Source organism: Cornus florida, unplaced genomic scaffold, assembly GCF_030987335.1.
Source record: "Cornus florida cultivar Cherokee Brave unplaced genomic scaffold, ASM3098733v1 CherokeeBrave_3.0.0_Hap2_Chr10, whole genome shotgun sequence".
NCBI lineage: Eukaryota > Viridiplantae > Streptophyta > Magnoliopsida > Cornales > Cornaceae > Cornus > Cornus florida.
The window spans coordinates 103629286-103645770 of record NW_026775580.1 but is presented as its reverse complement, the minus strand read 5'-3'; the positions used below and the strand labels follow the sequence as shown (position 1 = coordinate 103645770).

Genomic DNA, 16485 nt, shown 5'->3' with positions numbered 1-16485 from the left:
CAGAAACGTTTTGAGGGGCCTCTGGCAGACGTGGCTTAGCAAGAGGAAAATTCCGATCTAGGATCCATAAATCGGACCAGATATTGATTGAATTCCCATTACCAACAACCCAATTAGAACCCTTACCTATAATTGGTTGGGTTGACCACATGTTACGCCAAGCCCAAGAAGGATTAGAACCGAACTTGGCCTGCAAAAATTGGCAATCCCTGAAGTATTTAGCTTTTAGCAGCATGTATGTAAGACCTCTTTTTTTCACTTGAAAATTTCATCCATGTTTAGCCATTAGGCCTAGGTTAAAGGCTTCAAAATCACGAAAACCCAGTCCCCATCATTCTAGCTAACACAAATATCATCCCATTTTATCCAGCAAATTTTTGAAGATGTGTTAGTTAAACCCCACCAGAACCGTCTTATTACCCCATTCAAGACGTTGCAAATTTTTCGAGGCAATTTGAAACATTACATGATATATGTTAGTAGAGCACTTAGGACAGCAGAGGAGAGAAGACTAGTCTTCTAACTTGCAAGGCACTCCTCGACTCGTTGAACTACATAGCCGAACGCATCCCACTTCGAGAGCCTATAACTGTCGGCATACCCAAATATCTCTCCCTCAACCCCTCTTCTCGAATTACAAGTATTTGACAAATATCACGTTTTAGCTCTGTCGTTGAATTCTTTGAAAAAAATATATGATTGACTTATTATTTTTATTATAATTGAATAGTGTAAGGTCCCAATAACATGTCCTTCAATCACTACTCGAACTCCAAATTTGGAGTTGACAATGGAGAAAATGATTTGGGGCCAACCAAGTGGAGTTCCCACAATATTGGATTTGAATCTCCAGTTCGGGGATGCTCTTAAGATGGTTCAATTGACATTATGAATATGTAAATATTCTTTTTAAACTAAGTTGACTAACTAGTTAATTTGGGACATGATGCACCTGTCTAAGGAATATATATTTGTCAAAAAGTACATTATTTTTTTAAAAGTACTTTATGCATTCATAATTCATAATTCATAATTCAATGACGTTTTTTAATAGAATGTAATATGTCCAGTATTGTATCTAAGATGCAAATGATTGCATTGTTGTTACATTTATGACATAACATGTTGCATTGTAATTGCACTGTCGTTGCTTCCTCTCGTCTGCTTCCTTGTGTTTGAGGAAGTTTGAGAGAGAGAGAGAGAGAGATTGAGACAAATGGTGATATGTAATTTTGTGGTGATGTAAGGTTAGTTTTGTAATTTTATATTGGTTAATGAGGTTAAAAATATTATTTCGAATATTAAAAAGATAAAATAGACCTTGTACTGATTTATTTATGCTGACATCAACACAAACCGTTACTGACTTAACGATAGGGATAATGTGATATGGAATTCAAAACCTCAAGGGAAGTAAGTAGAATATTGAAACGTAAAGGGGTGTAAGTAAAATATGATCAAAAATTAAAAGGTATTGATAGAATTAACCCTATTAAAAATCGTTATTGACTGCAAGGTTATAATGAGTTTACTTTTAGACAAAATTTTGTAATTTTAAAAGCATTAAGATACTGTTTAAAATTAGGCCTAATTTCGGAGGGAGATGTGATTATTTTTATTTTTATTTTTATTTTGCGTTAGCTTACATCACATCTATGTGATGATGCCATTATTGATTGAATAGGGCAATGTCACTAGGTTGGGTCCAATATAAACAAGCCAAAGAAGTACTAGAATAGTATGACATGTATTATTATAATTGTTATAAATCATCCCAACATCATAAATCACGTGATCAATTTTGACATCACAGTCAATGGCAAGAATTATCGAACTTGGTCAATTCAGTTTTAAAAAACAATTTTAAAGATTTAGATTTTGAAAACAATATAATAGATAATTAAAAAAATAATAATAATGATTAATGCAAAGAACGGAATTGAAATTACCATGATATCCTCCATCATTCAAGATTCAAGAGTAGTTCATGGTAAGGACGATTGCTTCATTATGTATGACATCTAAATTCAAAAGCAAGTTAATAAACTGACAGCACAACTTGTTTAATCACTGTATATTACTGACAGCGCAACAAGTTAATAAACTGACAGCACAAGAAGTTAATAATAATTATGAACAATGTGTCCAATGTGTCATATATGGTTTAATCACTGTATATTATTTTGTTTTCCTATGAATTATTGACCCCAATAGCCAATAATGCAAATTGTGGTAGTAGGTGGTGGGGGTGATATATGAATGAATGAGTGGATGATAATATGTCCAAAAGTAGAAGGATAATACTAAGCTACTCACCCCTCGTGCGTTTTAATGACAATATATTATATCAGTTTTAATAACTAAATAATTCACGTTCTCTGTATTATCTCAGATCAACCATTAAATAATTTTTTTATTAAAGCTGATGTGGTATGTTGTTATTAGAAAACATGAGGGGTGAATAGGGTGAAGTTATTTACCGATGAGTAGCTAAACATTATCCTTTATGACTTTAACCTTAATCAGAGGGATAATGGGTTGCAAGTACCTTTCACCTTTTGTTTTAACATCTTCAAGATCTCTGGCAAGATTTACATGTCCCTTCATTTTGAAATGATAGAGCAAAATTCAGAATTTTGAAAAATTGCTACATGGTTTCGGATTTTTTAGTCCCGTCATATGTAAATAAAACTAACATAAATTTGATGTATTTTCGACTAATGATACATGGTTTTGGATTTTTTAGTTCCAACTAATCACTAATTAGTATGTAAACAAAATGATAAATAAAGCTAACACAAATCTGATGCATTTTCAACTAATGATTGAGTCAAAACCAAGTCGAGCTTTATTTTTTTTTGAAGTGTACGTTTATGTCTTTAACTTTAATCATCCAGAGCGATAATGGGTAGGTTGAAAGTATCTTTCACCTTTTGTTTTAACTTCTGTAAGATCTCACGCAAGATTTACATGTCCTACCCATCAAAATGATAGAGCTAGATTCAGAATTTTGAAAAATTGTTACATGGTTTTGGATTTTTTTAGTCCCGACATATGTAAATAAAATGATAAATAAAATTAACATGTATTTGATGCATTTCCAACTAATGATACTTGGTTTCAAATTTTTTAATCCCGATCAATCACTAATTAATATGTTACATGTAACAAATTGATAAATAAAATTAATACAAATCTGATGCATTTTCAACTAAAGATTGAGTTGAAAGTCCATGTATAATTTCACGATTTGCCCAAGTTTATATGTAATCTTCCATCTTTTTCTAATTCAAAAATTCTCTGTTCTTGCTGATACTCACCTTGGCCCACCTTGGCTCATCTTATCTGTTGACCATGTGGATTAAAACAAGGTATATATGTCCTTATTAATTTTTATTTGATTTGGAAGTGTTTCACCATTTGATTGATTTATACACTTGAATTATAGATTGGAGTTCCTTGAAGGAGGAATCCTCAATAAAATAAAATTCATATAGTGTGATAAACTAGATAAATTGGCAATTCATGGTGCATCACGAAAAAGTTTATATTTGAGAGAGTTGCAATACATATAGAGAGTTGCAATACATATACACAAACACACATACACATACACACATGGTACCCCCAAATCACGTGCATTGGATTACCTTCCATTTTTATTTTTAACCATGCTAGCTTCATCCTTTGTGCAGTTTCATAACACTACAAGATTCATTGCAGGGTAAGTCGATCTTCTCATTGATAAATAACAATTGAACTCCTGACAATATGTCTAGAGCTTCTCCATGAGAGCGAAGCTGAAATTATTTTTTCACCCTTAGACATGGGTTGCGCTTTCACCACGACCTTGAAGTTCCGCTCCTGGAAGGCAGAAGAGAAGGAGAGACTTATAGGGTTGACAGTGATCTCCACTCCTTTGGGTGCTGTAATGGTGGCATTGTAAATGGATGGAGTGTAAGATTATTTATTTAATTGTGGCCCACATGATTTGGACATGTGACATATTACTTGATGGTTAAGTAAATAGGTATCAGATTAATATTATATTATTTGGTCAACTTATAATTACCTTTTTGGTAATTACTTATTGGAGAAGCGTTTTCCTTTCTTATTCTTTACTTTGATGGAAAGTAGAATTGTATTACAAAAAGGAAAACTGGTCCTCTCTCTGCCTTTATAAAAGTGCATATACTCCATCAATTATGTACAATTAATGAAACAACACGTAAAAGTTTTATGTGTGCAAAAGGCCAAGAGAGAGAAACCGGTTTCCACCTTTGCCTGTTGATCAGAGTTGCAGATTAGTTCGTGGCCAAAGGATCTGGACGTTGAACTTAATCTCAACAAGAATTGATATCGTGAATCGAGGTATTTATATCTAACTAGTATTTATTTATGCATTATAGATATGTGAAAATTATGAAGTTCTAAGATATGTGATTCATGTAAATTTGTGATTAATGGCTTAACACGAATTATTATAGTTTACACGGAGAAGGACCAACATTAGTTACCTTCCTTTGAAAAACAACCGTGGTCGGGCGTTGAGTAGTGTTTTTCAAATGAAGTTGCATAGTGGGATAGTTAAGAGCATCATGACTTGTTGGAGGAGGATAATTCGAGCATTTGATTTTTTTATCAAATAGTGGGGCAAGAAAGGTTCCACTGTAACCCTCTCGGCATAGAAATGGAATGTAATCCTCTTCATGTTCAATGTAGACAAGGCCGGGGTTCAATGCTTTGGTTGGGTTCATTTGGCCAGCACCGTAGGCGAATTCAGCATCATTAGCCACTCTTGAGCTCAAAGGTGTTGCTTTGACAAATATTTCAAGAAAATTTAAGTAAGAGCATGCATGAAAATTATATAAAAAGGGCTAAGCCAAGTACACCAGGCTCTCAGATAGCATACTATAAACAAATTTAGGAGGACTATACAAAGGAATTATACTATAGTGAAAACTTTATTGTAAGTAATTCTTATTTAAATTGCTTGGAAACTTTTTAATTTACTTTGTCATATAAGTAATTCAAGTCCTAAAAAAATTGGTGATAATCAACTTAGTTAAAAATCAAAGAAGAAATGAGAAGATAGGAGGTTGGTCTTACCAGTTGTCATTATAGCGGATTTTATTACAGTCGGGGTCCAATCCGGATGGAATGACTTTACATAAGCAGTTACACCACTAACGTGTGGACATGCTATAGAAGTTCCAGACTTGAATGCGAATTTCGAATGTCAGGTGTCACCTTTACGCCCGGTAAGTGTCGCCAAAGGGGTGTATGCTGCCAAGATACCAACGCCCGTAGCTGCAATATCAGGCTGTTCCATTATACATCAATGAAGCAAGTTCATATGAGAACGAGGCCTTATTTAATGATAATATTTAGTTTATGGAAGAAGGTACAAACCCTTGTAATTAACACAAACGAACGCGCGCGCACACCTTGAGAATGTATTCTGATCCTGGACTTGGACCCCGAGATGAGAAAAAATACATAAATGGAGCTGGGATTTTAACTTCTTGTGACATATATATCACAGCAGATGGAGATCTGAAACACTTAAAAACCCAATCATTCCTTCTTCCATTAAATAATGAAACATTTTAATTTGGTCATAAATATTGTAATATAGTATATATATAGCAGTGGCCTAGAAATATAGTAATATAGTTACCTTTGAGAGTGTATATAGTCATTAATGGGTTCAAATTCGGTGGAATTCACTGTGGTTGCTGGTGCCATGTAAATTGGGTCAATGATAAGATCATCAGCATTGAAGATAGCGCCGATCCCTCCAATGCTTTTGATATAAGAATCAGATAGTTCTGACGTTAAATTGCACGAGACAATTTTTCCTTTCACCTTGACAGGATTGATTGAGTTTTCAATACAATAACTGTATATAGCGACGCCCACAAGTTAAGTTTTAATAAGGCCTTCTTTAATTAAACACGTACTATATATATATATATATATATAATTAATGCATCCACAAAAGTAGTACATATAACCTTGCATTTTCCTTGCTCGCAGATGCTTTGGCTGCATCTGCCCCGCTAACAAGTGGGTACAATTTTCGCTTTGGGTTGAATGTGTTTACTCCCCTTCCCTGCATTAATATTGTACGCATGTAGATGTATTAATTACACCATATGATTAAGACAGCAATTGGTTGAGTTAATTAGTAATTAAACCGTATGTATAACAAAGCTAGCAAATTAATAATACTTACTGAAGTGGTTTTGCCAATGCCTAACACAACTTTGCTCCTGAACTGGCGATCTATACCAGTAGCTGCCACAGTTAAAATCCAGGGTGCATGGTTGGTGACGGTACTGGGAGTTGGTCCCTCATTTCCAGCAGCAGCAACTGTGATGACCCCAGCTCTCATGGCAAAAAATGAAGCCACTCCTACAGCGTCCAAGATATGTTGCGATGGAGAACCAAGAGACATGGACAGTATATCAACACCATCACTGATAGCGGCATCGAAGGCAGCAAGAATATCCATATTTGCATAACTACCCCAGCACACCTTGTACATAGCCAATCTCGCCGACGGCACTGCTCCGCGTGCAGTCCCTCTACCAAGTCCATATACGCTTGCATTTGCTACAACACTTCCAGCAGCTGTTGATGATACATGAGTCCCGTGGCTGTCCACATCTACCGGTGACAATATTTCCCCAGGAACGAGTTTCTGTTGACCCTAAAATCGGCTAGTTAGAGCCGATTTTAAATTGATGGAAAACGGGCGTGCCAGAACCACTTGGGTGGTTCGATTGTGAATTGTCAACTTTAGTCTTTTTGAAAAAGTTGACTCTCAGACGATGCGAGGAAAAATGGAACAAATAAATTCCTCTTTTGGGTTCAAAACTGCCTTAGTTAAAAGGACTTTCCGTAAACAATTCATAGTAACGTAACAAGAGAATAGAAAAGGGAAAAAATAGATATAGAAAGTGATAGGGAGAAAGAGATAGGGAGAAAGAGATATAGGGAGAGAAATAGAAAAAGACTTGAAGTAGAGAGAGATAAAGATAGCAAGGATGCTATTTGAGGAAAGTGCTTGAGAAAATAAACAAAATAATAATAAGGATTCTGAGGGTGCTGGACCTCTTGAACAGCGTGCCTCTCTGTTTATTTATAGAATAAATGGTAAAACAAATTCCTAAATACAAGCATCCTAGTTATATTCTAATACAACCACGTAATGTTTCAATTTAAACTAATCCTAACTAAATACTAATTCCAAATAAAATCTAATCCTATCGATAAACCAACTAAAAATAAATTCAAACTAAACATTCCTAGATAAACATTAATTCAAAAATCAAGTAAACACATAAATCCTATCTAACATAAAGTTCAAGAACATTCTATCCATGTAGCATCCTTGCATATAGCGTTATTTTGTATGAGAACTACCACGTCACTGTTCATGTATAGCACTAATGGATTTTATTCCAACTAAAATGCTATTCCAAACCACATTCAATCCAATCACCTTCCATGACCCAGATATCCTTCTCGGCCCAAACCCCTAGCACATCATCACTGACCAAGCTTTATGTTCTTGGCCCATATTACTATATCATTGATCACCAAGTCCAATTGAAGCCCAAACCCAATTACCAAAATGGGTGTCAACAATGCCCCCCAATTTTGGTAGCCGTTTTAACCCTTCGGCTTCCAAAATTTAAATTACACCCATTGTATCAAGTTGATATACACACCATAGAACCACCCACTGTCATCATTATTCCAGGTTCATAAATGGCTTAAGCTGAACACTCACCCTTTATATTTGACTTATTAGAGGCATTCTTTTCCTCCAAAAGTTCAAAAATAGTGGATTGATACTTCTTCAAATACCTTCCATTTATTGGTCTTTCATGCACCTCACCATCCAAATCCTTCAACTTATATGCACCTCCATGCAACACCTGATGAACTATATATGGTTCATTCCATGTAGGTGACCACTTGCCATAAGTTCTGTCTACTTTTCTAGGTGGGAGAATTGTTTGCCAAACCATATCACCCTCTGCAAATGACTTGAACTTCACCCTTTTTGTCGTAAGTCTTCATTACCTTTGTTGATTTTACATTTAACTCCATTGGCAACACAGCATCATGGCCAAAGGTTAACCGATAAGGAGTTGTTCCTGTACTTGTTCGCTTTGAATTTCTATAAGACCACAAGGCTTCTGAAAAGGTTCCATGCCAACACCTCGGCTTGTCCTTTATCATTTTTTCAATGATTTCAATTACAACTTTATTCGAAGCCTCAGCCTGGCCATTCCTTTGAGCATAATAGGGTGTTGAAGTTACTATTTTTACTTGCATATCACAACCGAGTTGCAATACTTCTCCTGCTCGAAACACAAATCCATTATCGGCAACAATTGTTTCTGATAAACCAAATCGGTAAAAGATATGTCGCTCTAAAAACTATATAACAGTATTACTAGTTACTGATACATATTCCTCGGCTTCTACCCTTTTGGTGAAATAATCGGTAGCTAAAATAATCCAATGATGACCCTTTGATGAAGGAGGATTAATCTTGCCGATTAAGTCCATGGCCCAACCTCTGAAGGGCCATGGTTTGACTAATAATTGCATCTCTATTGCTAAAATCCACTGCATTGGGCCATGCTTTTGACAATCTGTACAACCCTTTGCATAGGTAATGCAATCTTTCCTTATTCCAGGCCAATAATATCCATATCGGCGTATCAACCATTTCATTTTGATGTCGGCTTGGTGAGCTCCACATATTCCTTCGTGTACCTTTGCCATAATCTTTAAACCTTCAAACTTGCTAAAACATTGAAATAGTAGACCATCATCATGCGATCTTCTATAAAGATCTCCATCCATAAGTACATAATCGACTGCACTTCTTTTTATTTTTCGATCGGCTTCTGGAGTTCGATGTGATAAGAATAAGATATAAGGAATCCTCCAATCATCATCATCTAATTCGGCAACATCAGTAGCGAAGACCTCTTCTATAATTTTTATTCTTGAGGAATGCCGATTTTGGGAATGGAATCGGCTAGATATATATTCTAGCCGATTTTGTTTTTCTGCCTTTACACTACTGTTGCTAGAATTATCCTGCTGAGACTCTTCACCAGGCTTAATTAGGAAGGTAAGCCACTCAATAATTCTTTGCTTCTTTAGTTGAACCTCATACCGAGAAGCTCTGTCTGCCAAATCGAAGAGATCTTGAAACTCGACCCCATCAAACCTCTTGCGATGTTCAATGTCTAAACCGTTTAATGCCAACTTGATGCATTCTGGTTCTGGCAAACTTACTCGGCATTTGAGTTTAGCTTTTCTGAACCTGGCCACGAAAGTTTCAACCGATTCGCTCGGTAACTGAGATAAACGGGATATGTCTGCCAGCATAGCCTTTGTCTTTGTTCAGTAGAAATGGGTATGGAAGGCTTCCTCCATTTCATCCCAAGTCTGAATAGAGTTGGCTGGTAAGTTGTTATACCATTCAAACGCCGCCCCGGTAAGAGAACTAGAGAATAATCTCATCCTCAACCAAGGACTTGGGCCTGCTTCACCACATTGTGCTGTGAACCTCGCAATATGTTGCACCGTAGAAAAATTCTCTTCACCACTATATATAGAAAAATCAGGATACCGATAATTTCTAGGCAACTCATGGGCATCGACATGATCAAGATAGGGCTTTTTGTATACTGGCTGACCACATTTGCGACCCTGTGCCACTTCGGCCTGTATTAAAGCCAAAATTTGAGACCTATCGATCCCTGCATTTCTTCCTGGAGGATCATTTGGGTGCCGCGGAATGAATAAATTAACCCACTCTCTTTGTGGATCGGCATTTACTTGCCCCTCGGCAACCGCTAGAGGTATCAATGGGTTAACACTACCTTGGTTTAGGTTTCCTACCACTTTTTGTTGATCTCTCACTGGTGGAATCGGCTGCACATGTGGATGCTGCACATTTTGATTATGCTGATTATTCACTGGTGGATGATATACCGGCACAGTAGTTACTGCCGGCGGATCTGATAAGATTGGTGGATTCTCAATCGGCATGCCGAGTGTATGATTTGGAACATTGCCGATTGTAATACCAAGTCCTGCACTTGGCGGTATGATGCTTGTTCGAGGCCCTTCGGATATATGTATCAATGGTGCCGTCATACGCTGGAATATAGACTCATTGATATGAGATACTTCAGCTTGATCATGCCGATTGTCTCGGCTTTGATTTACTGATATACTGGTATGATTCGGCACATTGCCAATTGTAATACCAAGTCCTGCACTTGGCGGTATGATGCCTGTTCGAGGCCCTTCGGATATATGTATCAATGGTGCCATCATACGCTGGAATATGGACTCATTGACATGAGATACTTCAGCTTGATCATGCCGATTGTCTCGGCTTTGATTTACTGATATACTGGTATGATTCGGCACATTGCCGATTGTAATACCAAGTCCTGCACTTAGCGGTATGATGCCTATTCGAGGCCCTTGGGATATATGTATCAATGGTGTTGTCATATGCTGGAATATGGACTCATTGACATGAGATGCTTTAGCGTGATCATGGCGATTTTCTCGGCTTTGATTTGCTGGTACATTTGTTTCAAGTTTCTGACTCATCTTCTCCAACTGGGTATACATCATTTGGTTTAACTCCCCTGTCATCGATCTTATCTCATGAATTTGAGAAACCAAAAGCTGATTTGATTATCCCATTTGAGATCTCACCTCACCGATCTGTGCTTGCTGGGCATTGAATTTTTGCATAATCGATTCCAGTACCCGACCCAAAGGAACGTCGAATGGAATAGAAGAGTCGGCATCATCGCCTACGCCGATCTATGGATTTTCTTCGTCAGTATTATCTCCTGTATTCACGCCTTTCGAACCTCTTAGCTTTGGAGGCATCCTTACTATAACTTGCTCACCTGATAGGGTCCCACCGGGCGTGTCAAAAATGTTGAACCTAAAATTGGCTGGCTAGAGCCGATCTTAAATTGATGGAAAACGGGCGTGCCAGAACCACTTGGGTGGTTCGATTGTGAATTGTCAACTTTAGTCCCTTTGAAAAAGTTGACTCTCAGACGATGCAAGGAAAAAGGGAACAAATAAATTCCTCTTTTGGGTTCAAAACTGCCTTAGTTAAAAGGACTTTCCGTAAACAATTTATAGTAACGTAACAAGAGAATAGAAAATGGAAAAAATAGATATAGAAAGTGATAGGGAGAAGAGATAGGGAGAAAGAGATATGGGGAAAGAAATAGAAAAAGACTGAAGTAGAGAGAGAGAAAAAAATAGCAAGGATGCTATTTGAGGAAAGTGCTTGAGAAAGCAAACAAAATAATAATAAGGATTCTGAGGGTGTTGGACCTCTTGTATAGCGTGCCTCTCTGTTTATTTATAGAGTAAATGGTAAAACAAATTCTTAAATACAAGCATCCTAGTTATATTCTAATACAACCACATAATGTTTCAAATTAAACTAATCCTAACTAAATACTAATTCCAAATAAAATCTAATCCTATCGATAAACCAACTAAAAATAAATTCAAACTAAACATTCCTAAATAAACACTAATTCAAAAATCAAGTAAACACATAAATCTTATCTAACATAAAGTTTAAGAATATTCTATCCATGTAGCATCCTTGCATATAGCGTTATTTTGTATGAGAACTGCCACGTCACTATTCATGTATAGCACTAATGGATTTTATTCCAACTAAAATGTTATTCCAAACCACATTCAATCCAATCACCTTCCATGACCCAAATATCCTTCTCGGCCCAAACTCCTAGCACATCATCACTGACCAGGCTTTATGTTCTTGGCCCATACTACTATATCATTGATCATCAAGTCCAATTGAAGCCCAAACCCAATTACCAAAATGGGTGTAAACAGTTTCTTGTCTACCTTGAAGTATTTGGCTCCGATAAGCTTGCTATAACATAACACCAAAACTAAAAATTAATAAGATGATTAGTTGTGCTTTACAGTTAATGAAATATATAATTAAGGATTTGAATATACTTGTTGCATCCTACAAAATTAACAAAGGGGCCACAACTTCCTTTCCATCTCACTGGTGGAGGACCCAATCCATTGTTTTTAAAGCTTTCTGAATTTGGACTGATACCTGACCAGGGCACGTACACACACACATTATTAGTTTTCAAAAAATTGCATTAAATTGAATACACAAACACAACATTTCTAACCTGAATCTAGTACACCAATAATAATGTCCCTCTCCATTTTCAAATTTCTTCCTACTGTTTAAGGAAAATCAAGGAAGTCCCATGATCGAGTTGTAAGTAGCTTTTGATATTGATTTTTGAAAACAGCATGCACCTCATCCATGCCTAGACATTCATTTTTAGACATATATAATTATTAAGTAACAATTAAATATGAAATAATGATATTTAACAAGTTCTACACGTACCGGATAACTTTTTGACTTCATCTCCAGATAGTTTTGCAGCAAATGCATTGAAGATTTTTGTATAGCTATAAACATGGGACTCCTTAGCATCAACATCGCTGTTTCAACATAGACATTACATTATGCACATAAAAACCTACATATATAGATATAGTGTGTATAATACATAAAGATATAGAGAGACATTTAATTAACCTTCCCTTCAAGGTTTAAAGGACATCAATATGTGACTTAAACAAAGATTCTTCGTCAACTGACTGTTCTCTAGAAAAGATGGGATGATCTCTCAAGAAAATTATGTAAAAATCCTGCAAGTTATATATAATATTATATAATAATATAAAATATTATTAAACTTTGAATTAAGGGAGAGATCGAAGCTTAGTGATCATACCTTTTCCACATCTCCATTTACAGCTACAAGACCTGCAGTTAAGGTAATAGCAAGAAGAGTAGAAAATATAGGAAAGTAGCGAATATATCCACCTCTGGACATCTTTGCAGGTAGTCCTCCTCCCTATTCATAGTAAGAAAACCAACAAAATATTATAAAAAAAAGTAATTTCTTAAATAAATAAAAAAACAATATATATATAGAAAAACCATAGAAGAATGATCATTTTTTGAGACCAGAATTATACGTAACCTAATGCTTTAACATGTGGCCTGAAAGTAAACACAGCCTAAGTAAAGAAAAATAAGACAGAACTTGCATGAAGGGCGTGACAAGTCTTGGGGTTGATTGAAGTCGGGTTTTTTTTACGAAGAAGAATGGTAATGAAAATTCCCCAATGCGGGAAGAGAGACAGATTACCTAGAGAATGAATATGGTGAATGAGAAGTGAGAAACACCTAATGGCAAATGGAAAAACTTATATAGTGTAAAGACAGGGATGGCAAATTCCCCATCCCCGCCGGGGCCCCGCCCTGCCCCGCCCCGTTTATGGCGGGGATGGGGACCTTTTTATGTAAACGGGGATGAGAATGTGGATAAATTGTGAAAACCCGCCAGGGCCGGGGGAGGGGATGGGGTATTCCCGCCCCACCCCACTTAAATGTGCAATTACTAAAATACCCTTACCTATTTTATTATATTTACCAAATTAGCCTATACTCTATATATACCATATATATTGAAACCCTAAAATCATGTCTAATTCTAAACTAAGGCGGCAACCCAAGTCACGGCCTCCTCCTTCCTTCACCATCTGATATTCTCTCTTTCTTCTCCTAAGAATCGACAACAACATCGACTCTTCCGCGTCCGTCTCCGGCATCGGCTCTTCTGCGTCCTTCCGAATCCGTCTCCGACATCGGCTTTTCCCCCTCACCTGTATTGGCTCTTCCCCCTCATCGGCGTCGGCTCTTCCCCCTTACCGGCGTCGGCTCTTCCCCCTCAGCCCTCACCGATATATGCATATGTAAGTGTGTGTATATATATATTTGGAGTGTTGGATTTTGGATCCATGGAACTGTGATTTTATTTATTTATTTAGTTTTTTGAGTTTATTCCAATATTTTACAATGTTTATAGTCTAAAGGCTGGAGTTATCCTATCAGATTATTAGAAAACCTATATATATATATATATATATATATAATGGATCAAATCATTTTGGTTTTGATTGAACTGTGATTTTTTATTTTTATTTTACAATTGGAACTGTGATTTTTTTATTTTTTATTTTTACAATTGGAGCTGTGATTTTTTTTTTTTTAATCCTGGAACTGTGATATTGAGAATCAGGAGAACTTAATCGGGGGCGGGGCTAGGCAGGGACAGGGGCGGGGAAGATGGTGGCGGGGTGGGGGCGGGGATGGGGGTGGGATTGAAATTTTTAACAGGGATGGGGGCGGGGACGGGGGTGAAATTTTTGGCCGGGGATGGGGATGGGGAATGAGATCCCCGCCCCACCCCACTCCGTTGCCATCCCTATGTAGAGACCACTGTTATGGTTTTGTGGAGTTTGATTAATTTTTAGGAATGTTTAATTATATGGAAACTCCAACACTGCTGAAGTTTAAGAAAAATTCAGTTTCCTGATCTGATTTAACTTCCTTATTTGTTTTGGATTCTACAAAAGGCAAGTTCTTATAGGACAAGTTTGGGACTTTATAAATATCAACTCTAATCAGATTTTAGAGAGTGTGAGAGTTAGAGATAAATTTATGCCAATACAAGAGAGAGAAATTGAGAGAGATTGAGAGAGAATTCTCCAATGTAATTCTTCATCTTTTTCATAGTGAATTTGTTCGGTGTGCTCCATGGATGTAACCCTAAGATTTAGGTGAACCATGTATATCTTGTGTTCTTGTGTGTGATTTTTTTATTCTTCGTGATTACTTGTTTATTCCTTAAACAGCGTTATTTATTTTGCATTTTCGCCACAACAACTGGTATCAAATCCGGTTGATTGTGCAAAGCAATTCCAACAACTGGTATCAGAACCTTTGGTTGAGAACCTAGGGCATAGAAGGTGTCTGACGAGATTCTAAAAGTCTTTCGATCAGATCTGTCCATTCAAGTGGGAGTAATGGCATCAGAAGATAAGACATCCACATCCATGATCGAGAAGTTTAATAGCACAAACTTTAGTTTCTAGAAGATGCAAATAGAAGACCTCTTGTTTTAGAAAAATCTGTATCAACCTTTAGGAGAGAACCCAGAGGATACAAAGGATGCAGATTGGGAATTACTTGATAGGAAAGCCCTTGGCACTGTCAGATTGACGTTGTCAAAGTCAGTCGCCTTCAACACCAAGAACAAGAAGACGACGATGTCTCTCATGGCAACCCTTTCTAGTATGTATTGTGACACCCCTCGAATCCGAGATATGGGTTGATTAGGCCCAAGCCCAAACCCGAGGGAATATCAAATAATTAATATTTAAATGAACACAGATTTTGAAATGAATTAAGAATTAAATAACTAAAAGCTGAAAAGAATTCTAAATTTAAAAATACTTAAATAAATAAAATTAAAATCCAGAAATCCAAACCTCCATAAAAACCTCTAATAATTAACAACTCGCGAATCCATCTAGTGGACCCCTAATAAAAATCCAAAATGAAATGTAAATAACTGAAATAACATCTAAAGTTCAACCATGGCGGGAAACCCTACATAATAGGAAGAATGAGTAATCGTCCTTACTCAGCTCGATCAAACTCTAAGACTGGAATCGCCTGATGTGATACCCCTCAGATCCGAGACACGGGTTAATCAGGCCCAGGCCTAAACCCGGGGTTAATCAGGCCCAGGCCTAAACCCGAGGGAATATCAAACAATTAATATTTTAAAACGAACACGGAATACAAAATGAAATAAGAATAAATAATAAAAATTGGAAGAAACTAAAATGAAATCCTTTAAAGTAAAAACTTAAATCCAAGAATCCAAAACCTTCAATAGTTTAAACAACTCGGGAATCCATCTCTAGTGGACCCCTAATAAATCCAAACTGAAATGAAACCACAACAAGTACATTTAAAGTAAACCATCAAGAGAAGCCCTACATCGTTGGAAGAGTGAGTGATGGTCTCTACTCAGCACGATCAAGCCTATGACTGAACGGTCGAACACCTGAAAAATAGAAGTGGGTCAAGCCCACGAACAAGTTCTAACCTACTACAATCTAAGCAGATGCCCGATACGCATATACATCCTAAACAATCCAACAATAGCTAAAAGTCCGTAAGTATATATATATAATCACACTTAAGGACTCTCACTGGCCTACAGGCCGGTCTCAACCTGAATAGAGGTAACATGCTAAAACGCACACGAAGTGGGCATGTGTACCTAAACCTAGACAGGGTACACCTCCAACCATCGTAGCCAGCTATGCATCCCCATGCATATATGCTCCCTAACTATCGATCCTGAGACTCAAGCTCATATCGAGGTACCATAACAATATATATAAAATCCATCCAGAATCCCTAGTAGTGCCGCTCAACTAGTCGTTACCATGACACTACAGTTAATA

General features: G+C 36.8%; 1 pseudogene; it reads right to left on the bottom strand.

Annotated features, from left to right (window-relative positions):
* Positions 1-3540: 3540 nt before the first annotated feature.
* Positions 3541-13319, bottom strand: LOC132276585 (subtilisin-like protease SBT4.14; annotated as a pseudogene).
* Between the last annotated feature and the right edge of the window lie 3166 nt (positions 13320-16485).